Source organism: Rutidosis leptorrhynchoides, chromosome 4 (assembly GCF_046630445.1).
Source record: "Rutidosis leptorrhynchoides isolate AG116_Rl617_1_P2 chromosome 4, CSIRO_AGI_Rlap_v1, whole genome shotgun sequence".
Lineage (NCBI taxonomy): Eukaryota > Viridiplantae > Streptophyta > Magnoliopsida > Asterales > Asteraceae > Rutidosis > Rutidosis leptorrhynchoides.
The window spans coordinates 180,746,924-180,757,744 of record NC_092336.1 but is presented as its reverse complement, the minus strand read 5'-3'; positions in this window follow the sequence as shown (position 1 = coordinate 180,757,744).

The following is a 10,821-nucleotide window of genomic DNA, read 5'->3' as shown; positions in this document are numbered from 1 at the left end:
TGCTAGATCCAAGGTTATTGTTGGTATGTAGCGCAGCCTGTACTGCGGCTATGTTTGAAGCTAGAAAAGTACGGAATTCCTCTTCATTCATATTCACGGTGTGTCGAGTAGTCGGTGCCATTTCCTTCAAAATAGTTAAATGGAACAAGTTAATCATACAGAATATTAAGAGTAGTTAATAGTATTTCGTAGCATAATATGAACTCATTTATAAAAGCTTTTTCTTCATATTAGCGTTTTATAAGTTTAAATTCGGGTAGTACCTACCCGTTAAGTTCATACTTAGTAGCTAATATACAATTCAACTACTACAATTCTATATGAAAAACTGATTATAATAACATTTCGCGTTCAAACTTTTATACAATATTTTACAAACTTACAATACCGCTTATTTTACATAAAGCATGAAATATAGCACACAATAACTTTGATACAAGATAGTTGTGAAGACAATTCTAGCTAGTACACAAGTCGTTCAGCAAAGGCAATAAAGACACGTAATTCATACGTCCAGAAACAAGTCATGCATTCTGGTTTTACTAGGACTACTTCCCATCCTTGGTCTTGTGCAACATAACCGTTATGGCCGTTGATAAGACAGCGTGTTGTAACGTCATCAAAGGGACGAGGGTTACGTAATGTCCAACAGTCCCGTAATAATCTAAAAACCTCATTTCTTACCCCAATTACCGACTCCGTCACTTGTGGAAACGTTTTGTTTAATAGTTGTAGCCCGATGTTCTTGTTCTCACTTTGGTGAGAAGCGAACATTACTAATCCGTAAGCATAACATGCTTCTTTATGTTGCATGTTAGCCGCTTTTTCTAAATCACGAAGTCCAATATTCGGATATATTGAGTCAAAATAATTTCTTAACCCGTTGCGTAAAATAGCATTTGGGTTCCCCGCAATATATGCGTCAAAGTAAACACATCGTAACTTATGGGTTTCCCAATGTGATATCCCCCATCTTTCAAACGAAAGTCTCTTATAAACCAAGACATTCTTGGAACGTTCTTCGAATGTCTTACAAACTGATCTCGCCTTAAATAGTTGTGCCGAAGAATTCTGGCCGACTCTAGACAAGATTTCATCAATCATGTCTCCGGGTAGGTCTCTTAAAATATTGGGTTGTCTATCCATTTTGTGTTTTTAAACTGTAAAATAGACAAGAGTTAGATTCATAAAAAAAATACTTATTAATACAAGCAATTTTTACATATATCATAAAGCATAAGAACACTATATTCCATATATTACACCACACGAATACAACTATCTTATTCCGACTCGCTCGTTTCTTCTTCTTCGGTTTTGGTTCGTTTTGCCAAGTTTCTAGGGATATATGATGTTCCCCTAATACGAGCCGTCGTTGTCCACATTGGTTTAGAAAAACCTGGTGGTTTAGAGGTTCCCGGGTCATTGTTACAACTTAAGGACTTCGGGGGTTGACGATACATATAAAGTTCATCGGGGTTGGAATTAGATTCCTCTATTTTTATGCCCTTTCCCTTATTATTTTCTTTTGCCTTTTTAAATTCAGTTGGGGTAATTTCTATAACATCATCGGAATTCTCGTCGGAATCCGATTCATCGGAGAATTGGTAATCCTCCCAATATTTTGCTTCCTTGGCGGAAACACCATTGACCATAATTAACTTTGGTCGGTTGGTTGAGGATTTTCTTTTACTTAACCGTTTTATTATTTCCCCCACCGGTTCTATTTCTTCATCCGGTTCCGATTCTTCTTCCGGTTCCGATTCTTCTTCCGGTTCCGACTCTTCTTCCGGTTCCTCTTCGGGAACTTGTGAATCAGTCCACAAATCATTCCAATTTACATTTGACTCTTCATTATTATTAGGTGAGTCAATGGGACTTGTTCTAGAGGTAGACATCTATCACATAATATCAAACACGTTAAGAGATTAATATATCACATAATATTCATATGTTAAAAATATATAGTTTCCAACAAAAATGTTAAGCAATCATTTTTAAAGAAAACACGGTCGAAGTCCAGACTCACTAATGCATCCTAACAAACTTGATAAGACACACTAATGCAAATTTTCTGGTTCTCTAAGACCAACGCTCTGATACCAACTGAAATGTCCCGTTCTTATTGATTAAAAACGTTCCATATTAATTGATTTCGTTGCGAGGTTTTGACCTCTATATGAGACGTTTTTCAAAGACTGCATTCATTTTTAAACAAACCATAACCTTTATTTCATCAATAAAGGTTTAAAAAGCTTTACGTAGATTATCAAATAATGATAATCTAAAATATCCTGTTTACACACGACCATTACATAATGGCTTACAATACAAATATGTTACAACAAAATAAGTTTCTTGAATGCAGTTTTTACACAATATCATACAAGCATGGACTCCAAATCTTGTCCTTACTTAAGTATGCTACAGCGGAAGCTCTTAATAATCACCTGAGAATAAACATGCTTAAAACGTCAACAAAAATGTTGGTGAGTTATAGGTTTAACCTATATATATCAAATCGTAACAATAGACCACAAGATTTCATATTTCAATACACATCCCATACATAGAGATAAAAATCATTCATATGGTGAACACCTGGTAACCGACAATAACAAGATGCATATATAAGAATATCCCCATCATTCCGGGACACCCTTCGGATATGATATAAATTTCGAAGTACTAAAGCATCCGGTACTTTGGATGGGGTTTGTTAGGCCCAATAGATCTATCTTTAGGATTCGCGTCAATTAGGGTGTCTGTTCCCTAATTCTTAGATTACCAGACTTAATAAAAAGGGGCATATTCGATTTCGATAATTCAACCATTGAATGTAGTTTCACGTACTTGTGTCTATTTTGTAAATCATTTATAAAACCTGCATGTATTCTCATCCCAAAAATATTAGATTTTAAAAGTGGGACTATAACTCACTTTCACAGATTTTTACTTCGTCGGGAAGTAAGACTTGGCCACTGGTTGATTCACGAACCTATAACAATATATACATATATATCAAAGTATGTTCAAAATATATTTACAACACTTTTAATATATTTTGATGTTTTAAGTTTATTAAGTCAGCTGTCCTCGTTAGTAACCTACAACTAGTTGTCCACAGTTAGATGTACAGAAATAAATCGATAAATATTATCTTGAATCAATCCACGACCCAGTGTATACGTATCTCAGTATTGATCACAACTCAAACTATATATATTTTGGAATCAACCTCAACCCTGTATAGCTAACTCCAACATTCACATATAGAGTGTCTATGGTTGTTCCGAAATATATATAGATGTGTCGACATGATAGGTCGAAACATTGTATACGTGTCTATGGTATCTCAAGATTACATAATATATAATACAAGTTGATTAAGTTATGGTTGGAATAGATTTGTTACCAATTTTCACGTAGCTAAAATGAGAAAAATTATCCAATCTTGTTTTACCCATAACTTCTTCATTTTAAATCCGTTTTGAGTGAATCAAATTGCTATGGTTTCATATTGAACTCTATTTTATGAATCTAAACAAAAAAAGTATAGGTTTCTAGTCGGAAAAATAAGTTACAAGTCGTTTTTGTAAAGGTAGTCATTTCAGTCGAAAGAACGACGTCTAGATGACCATTTTAGAAAACATACTTCCACTTTGAGTTTAACCATAATTTTTGGATATAGTTTCATGTTCATAATAAAAATCATTTTCTCAGAATAACAACTTTTAAATCAAAGTTTATCATAGTTTTTAATTAACTAACCCAAAACAGCCCGCGGTGTTACTACGACGGCGTAAATCCGGTTTTACGGTGTTTTTCGTGTTTCCAGGTTTTAAATCATTAAGTTAGCATATCATATAGATATAGAACATGTGTTTAGTTGATTTTAAAAGTCAAGTTAGAAGGATTAACTTTTGTTTGCGAACAAGTTTAGAATTAACTAAACTATGTTCTAGTGATTACAAGTTTAAACCTTCGAATAAGATAGCTTTATATGTATGAATCGAATGATGTTATGAACATCATTACTACCTTAAGTTCCTTGGATGAACCTACTGGAAAAGAGAAAAATGGATCTAGCTTCAATGGATCCTTGGATGGCTCAAAGTTCTTGAAGCAAAATCATGACACGAAAACAAGTTCAAGTAAGATCATCACTTGAAATAAGATTGTTATAGTTATAGAAATTGAACCAAAGTTTGAATATGATTATTACCTTGTATTAGAATGATAACCTACTGTAAGAAACAAAGATTTCTTGAGGTTGGATGATCACCTTACAAGATTGGAAGTGAGCTAGCAAACTTGAAAGTATTCTTGATTTTATGAAACTAGAACTTTTGGAATTTATGAAGAACACTTAGAACTTGAAGATAGAACTTGAGAGAGTTCAATTAGATGAAGAAAATTGAAGAATGAAAGTGTTTGTAGGTGTTTTTGGTCGTTGGTGTATGGATTAGATATAAAGGATATGTAATTTTGTTTTCATGTAAATAAGTCATGAATGATTACTCATATTTTTGTAATCTTATGAGATATTTCATGCTAGTTGCCAAATGATGGTTCCCACATGTGTTAGGTGACTCACATGGGCTGCTAAGAGCTGATCATTGGAGTGTATATACCAATAGTACATACATCTAAAAGCTGTGTATTGTACGAGTACGAATACGGGTGCATACGAGTAGAATTGTTGATGAAACTGAACGAGAATGTAATTGTAAGCATTTTTGTTAAGTAGAAGTATTTTGATAAGTGTATTGAAGTCTTTCAAAAGTGTATAAATACATATTAAAACACTACATGTATATACATTTTAACTGAGTCGTTAAGTCATCGTTAGTCGTTACATGTAAGTGTTGTTTTGAAACCTTTAGGTTAACGATCTTGTTAAATGTTGTTAACCCAATGTTTATAATAACAAAAGAGATTTTAAATTATTATATTATCATGATATTATGATGTACGAATATCTCTTAATATGATATATATACATTAAATGTCGTTACAACGATAAACGTTACATATATGTCTCGTTTCAAAATCATTAAGTTAGTAGTCTTGTTTTTACATATGTAGTTCATTGTTAATATAATTAATGATATGTTTACTTATCATAATATCATGTTAACTATATATATAACCATATATATGTCATCATATAGTTTTTTACAAGTTTTAACGTTCGTGAATCACCGGTCAACTTGGGTGGTCAATTGTCTATATGAAACCTATTTCAATTAATCAAGTCTTAACAAGTTTGATTGCTTAACATGTTGGAAACATTTAATCATGTAAACATCAATCTCAATTAATATATATAAACATGGAAAAGTTCGGGTCACTACAATCTTCTGCTTCTACCACCGGGCGGAAGAGAAAGAATCCTCCAACAGCAGAGGCAAGGGCATTTCAGATGACGGTAGATGCTGCAACCGCTACCGATGATGTCATTACCGGTATGTTCTTGGTTAATTCCTTGCCAGCTCGTGTGTTATTTGATTCAGGAGCAAATTGTTCTTTTATGTTCTTAGGCTTCTGTGATAAGTTGAGGTTGCCTGTTAGGATGTTAGATGCGCCTTTGGGAATAGAAGTAGCTGATGGTATGCACATCATATGTGTCTGGAATTACCATCGAAATCGACGGCCATTCATTCCCTTTAATCTATTTGTTGATGCCTATACCTAGCTTTGATGTAGTCATAGGCATGAATTGGTTAAGAGCTAATAGGGCTAATATTAAGTGTTATAAGAAGATGATTTCTTTCCGTTTGGCCGATGGATCCCGAGTGATAGCTAGGGGAGAGCGCAGTGGATTTAACTTCCCTATGGTTTCCCTAATGAAAGCTCGGAAGGCGATATCGAAAGGGTGTGATTCGTTCTTAGCTTACGTGATCGATGTTAAGAAAGAAAAGAAGCAGGTGACCGATATTTCTGTTGTGTCAGAATTTTTCGAAGTGTTTCCAGATGATTTACCAGAGTTACCTCCAGTACGTGAAGTAGAGTATAAAATTGTTTTGGTTCCAGGTGCTACGCTAGTTGCAAAAGCTCTTTACAGATTAGCTCCATCAGAAATCTGAGAAATGATGTCTCAGATTCAGGAACTGTTAGATAAGGGGTTTATCCGACCAAGTTCTTTACCGTGGGGTGCTCCTATATTGTTTGTGAAAAAGAAAGATGGGTCGCTTAGAATGTGTATAGATTACCGCGACTTGAATAAGAGAACAATCAAGAATAAGTATCCGTTACCAAGAATAGATGACTTATTTGATCAGTTACAGGGTGCTTCCTGATGTGCGAAAAGTGGTATATGAATTGTTGTATGGAAAATACCAGTTTTAAAGATTACACACACTAACGGGCAGTGTACCCGATCGTGTAGTAGTATAGATAATGGTAAAATCCGTGTATCGTTCCAAGGACAGTTGTATTAGTCAAATTAGAATTATAAACTATATTATGATTAACTAAGTAAATGAAGCTTAAAGGTACAAGTTTTATGTTTTGTGGCTTATTTAACGATTAGCCAAATCAGAGAAGAGTAAAAGTAAAAACAATATTTTTGGTCTTTTAAATTTATAAGTGCAAGGAAAGCAATTAAGATAGTTTTGATATCAAAGAGATGAAATATGCTCATCTAGACTTTTTACCCTCGATGTGAATGTTTATTTAGGATTAAGATCGGATTGATTGGTTATGCACGAGAACTAATTGATCGGTTTACCAAGAGTAGTCTTGAATAAACACTCAAACGGGATTACACGACGCAAGTGATGTTCTTGTCATCTAAGACCTCCTATTTCTAATCAACTAATTCAACTATGTTCTTGTCATCTAAGACCTCCTATTTGTAATCAACTAATTCAACTAGTCTAAAGACTTGAAGAATGATCAAGTCAATGGTGTGTTGATCATGATCCACTCCTATGTCAACTAATGGTTTAGCTTAGTTCATTCCCTTGATCTGGTTAAATGTTCAATTCACCCAACCCAAGTAAACAATTAAGTGTGGTAATAAGATCCCTATAAACGTCACTAGATAAGGCAATTTACTTACACCTATTAGTTATATGGAATTGAGTAGTGAAAATATGTATAACAGATTCTAGAGAATTGATCGTTCACCTAGACAACTACACATATCAATTAATCTATCTGAGAGTATCTACAAGAGTCGTTCTTACATTCCTATATAGATTAACCGTTTGAACGCAACTTACCCCTTTTGGTAAAAGATGGGCAAACACTTGTCACTAGGTGTAAATCAATATACTAAATCAGCAAGATGGTGTTTCTTAGTTGAACAAGTATACTAACTAGTTGAATCGAAAAGATTAAACTTAACAAGAATGGTTCTTGTATTCAAACATCAAACTATCGTACATGGTAACTATCAATCAAAAGTAAACATTCAACATCTCGGTTATTTATCTAGATGAACATAAAAGAAACTAGCCAACAATCATGGTAACAGACAACATAACAATCAGATTAACAACTGAAATCATTGTTTTAGAACAAGGAATAACCTACAAGAACAAGGAGTTCTTGGATGATGAAGGTTTTGATCTTTGATGTCTTGATGTTGAGCCTCTTCCAAGAGCTTGGAGTTCTCCAATTTTGCTCCTAAAAATCGTCTCTGTACTCTCTGGTTCGTAAGCTATGAAACAGTCCCTCAAAACAGTAGTTTTAAAGTGGAGAAAGTAGGTAAAAAGCACAAAAGTCGGCTGAAACCTACTACGGGACGGCGTCCAAAAAGGCTGGACGGCGTCCCGTCCTTAAGAGCTATACGGCGTCCTATAAATCCAGGACGGCGTCCTGTTTCAAGAGTCTGGACGGCGTCCTGTAACCCCGGACGGCGTCCAGATATGCTGAGATTCACTGTTTCGCTTTCTTTTCAATCCTCTTTTATTTGGACGAAGCCTAACACCTTGGAAGCTTTGTTTTACCATTTTAGAGCACTAAATAGACCTTAAGTCGTATCGGGATCAACCAATGTCATAAATCATCAAAACTCTTTGTAAATCACTCTTCCGATACAAATTTGCGCATCTTGGATTATCACTTGTAGAAACGCCTTCATTATCCTCGATTCTAGAGTATTTTACACGATATTGCGATAGATATATATGATGTTATTGAGCAATATCAAAACACCCCACACTTAAACATTGCTTGTCCTCAAGCAATTCTTTCTTTACAAAGTAGAACAATATCAAACATAATCACACAATATAGATTACAAACATTACATGAATCACTCGAAGCACACGAAATACACACGTTGATATGAAACACAACTCACGCTATATACACAATGAAAACACACGCTTTAAGTATAGCACACTTTCATTGAAATCACACGCACGCTATATACACAATGGAAACACACACACACATTTTTGGGAGATTAGAGCCAAGTATCCGAAAAATTTGACCCTAGGGAAATCAGGATCTTATGAAAACGTTTTATGATTTTGAAAATATCATGCTAGTTTTTAATACTATGCACGTTTTCCGATTTTGATAGGATTTTCTGAATTTTTTTAAAAATGAGTGCGGGTTTCCCGCTATTGGTCAAGCTAATCCCTCCCACGGTACCTAACATTACGAGATGTCGGTAGAAAATAATGTGCTTTAGGAGGATACACATTACGTCCGGACATCATTGAAAATTATGAGGTAATCATCTAATCCGTTAAATCAATCATGAAGATTGAGGTTTATCAGTCTTAAAAGCTGATATTTTACCTTTCTGGAGGTTATCCTTCCGGGGATCTGATAAATCACTAACATTTTGTGTATACATGGTGCCCCCCGTTTTACTAGTTAATCTCCCTCATTGAGATAAACTTTGACTACCAGTTTCCCTGTTTGACGTTGAGGCCTGGTAGATTTCCAGTCGATGTCAGTAATGACTTTTCAAGAGTTTTTGTCACCCTACAACTGGTCTGGACTACATCTTCTGAATTGAATCAGTAAGTGTGTCATTCGGAAGACTTTACTTCCTTGAGGATGGAAAGGATACATCCTATTGGTCATATCAAGTGGTCGGACGCAACATTGTCCTTGTTAGGAGAAACAATGAGGACCGTCCTTAGGGTTTTCGATCTGGCGCGAGATCCGGTTTCCGACCACGCTATACAATCACCGCTCTCTCACGGTTTACACTCGTTTTGGTACAAGTGACCTACAAGTTAGCTTACTAAACTAGTAGGATTTTCATTCAAATAATTGAATGATAGTGCAACTTCAAAGACTATTAATAATTTAAAATGTAAACCAACATTTATTTTCTAGATTTTAAGATCATAATGCGTATAACATGGTTTTTGGACTTTTAATCGTTTTTTTAAGGCTACTTGAAAATTTTAAAATTTTTATAATAAACGCCTTAATTTTAGTGAAACGAGTTCCCGATAAATTTCTATTCCCCACCCCACACTTGAGATCATGCAAGGCCCTCATTGCATGAAATCAGAAAAAAGGATTAAATTTAGAGGGTAAAGCGATAGGGTGATTGTAGAAATTTTCAATTTTTTAACCTGCAAATCGTGGAACGTGTAGACGGATGCCGCTGAACTTACTGCCAGCATAAGAGCATCGTCCATTCCGCGATTATCATCATACACACATCATAATATCAAATGTCGCTGAACTTAATGCCAGTCTTTGAAGTTCAATCACGCTGCACAAATTAACAAACCACACAATTTATAATAAAAAGAACGGTGTTTTTACAACCACAACCGTTCATAAATCCATACAATTAGCCAGTTATTACAAACCAAATATTGTCTAAAATCACACCACACAAATTAAATTGTCTCAAAACAAAGTACAAAATGATCAAAGGCACGCAGGCCTAGTTATCAAACGGCCAAAAATAATTACCCGAACCATCTCTGTACGGGTGTCCCTGTGGATATTCCTGCTCAAATCTGTTCCGAGCATCCTGCAACGCAGCGGTATTATCATAAATCAGGTGAGGCGGAGGTGGGTTTTGAGGATCCGTGTAATATTGGGGTGTCAGACGTGTCGTCCCATAGTACTGCTCGGGGTTGGAATAAAACAACTCTGAGTTATGGTTATTCCAATCAATACCATAACTCATCCATCCCTGATCGTGCACTTGAGCAATCTGGCGTTGCTCCATTCGTTGCTGACTATCCCACATTTGGTTGTTGTGCGTCCTTTGTTCGTTCGGGCTCAACCTCATGTTATTAACACTACCAACCAAACTGTCCCAACTTGATTGGGACGGATGCCACGGAACCTGATCACCAACGTTAGTCTGTGCCTCCACTTCCGCCTCTTCTTCCTGCTGCTGTTCTTGCTGTACGCCACTGCCACTTGCGCCACCTGCGCCACCTGCCTCAAAAGGTACCAAATGCTCATTTCTATCTTTCATAAGAATTTCAGCATTAATATAAGAAACCTTTTTTAATGGTTTCATGACGTTCGTACACTCCTGTAATCTGCTGAAATCTATGTTAAAATGTCGAGCAAGTCGGGTGATGTAGTGGCCTCCCAGAAGTGGCTTCTGTTGCCATGTCTCGGTAGCAATGGCCAGGAAATAATTACCGATCAACCCAGGAATGTCGGTATAGCAACCCCGCTTTATTTGGTCCATAATCCATAAATCCAACGTTTTCACTTTCTCGTGACCCTCAACCCTCGCATTAAAAGTGCATGCTATAAGTCTATGAAGCAGTTTATCATCCCGGGCTGCGATTTCGTTGTACCTGTGCCTGCTTGATCTAAACTGTGCAGCCGCATTCGGCCTACAAATCCTTCGCCAATAAGAAACAT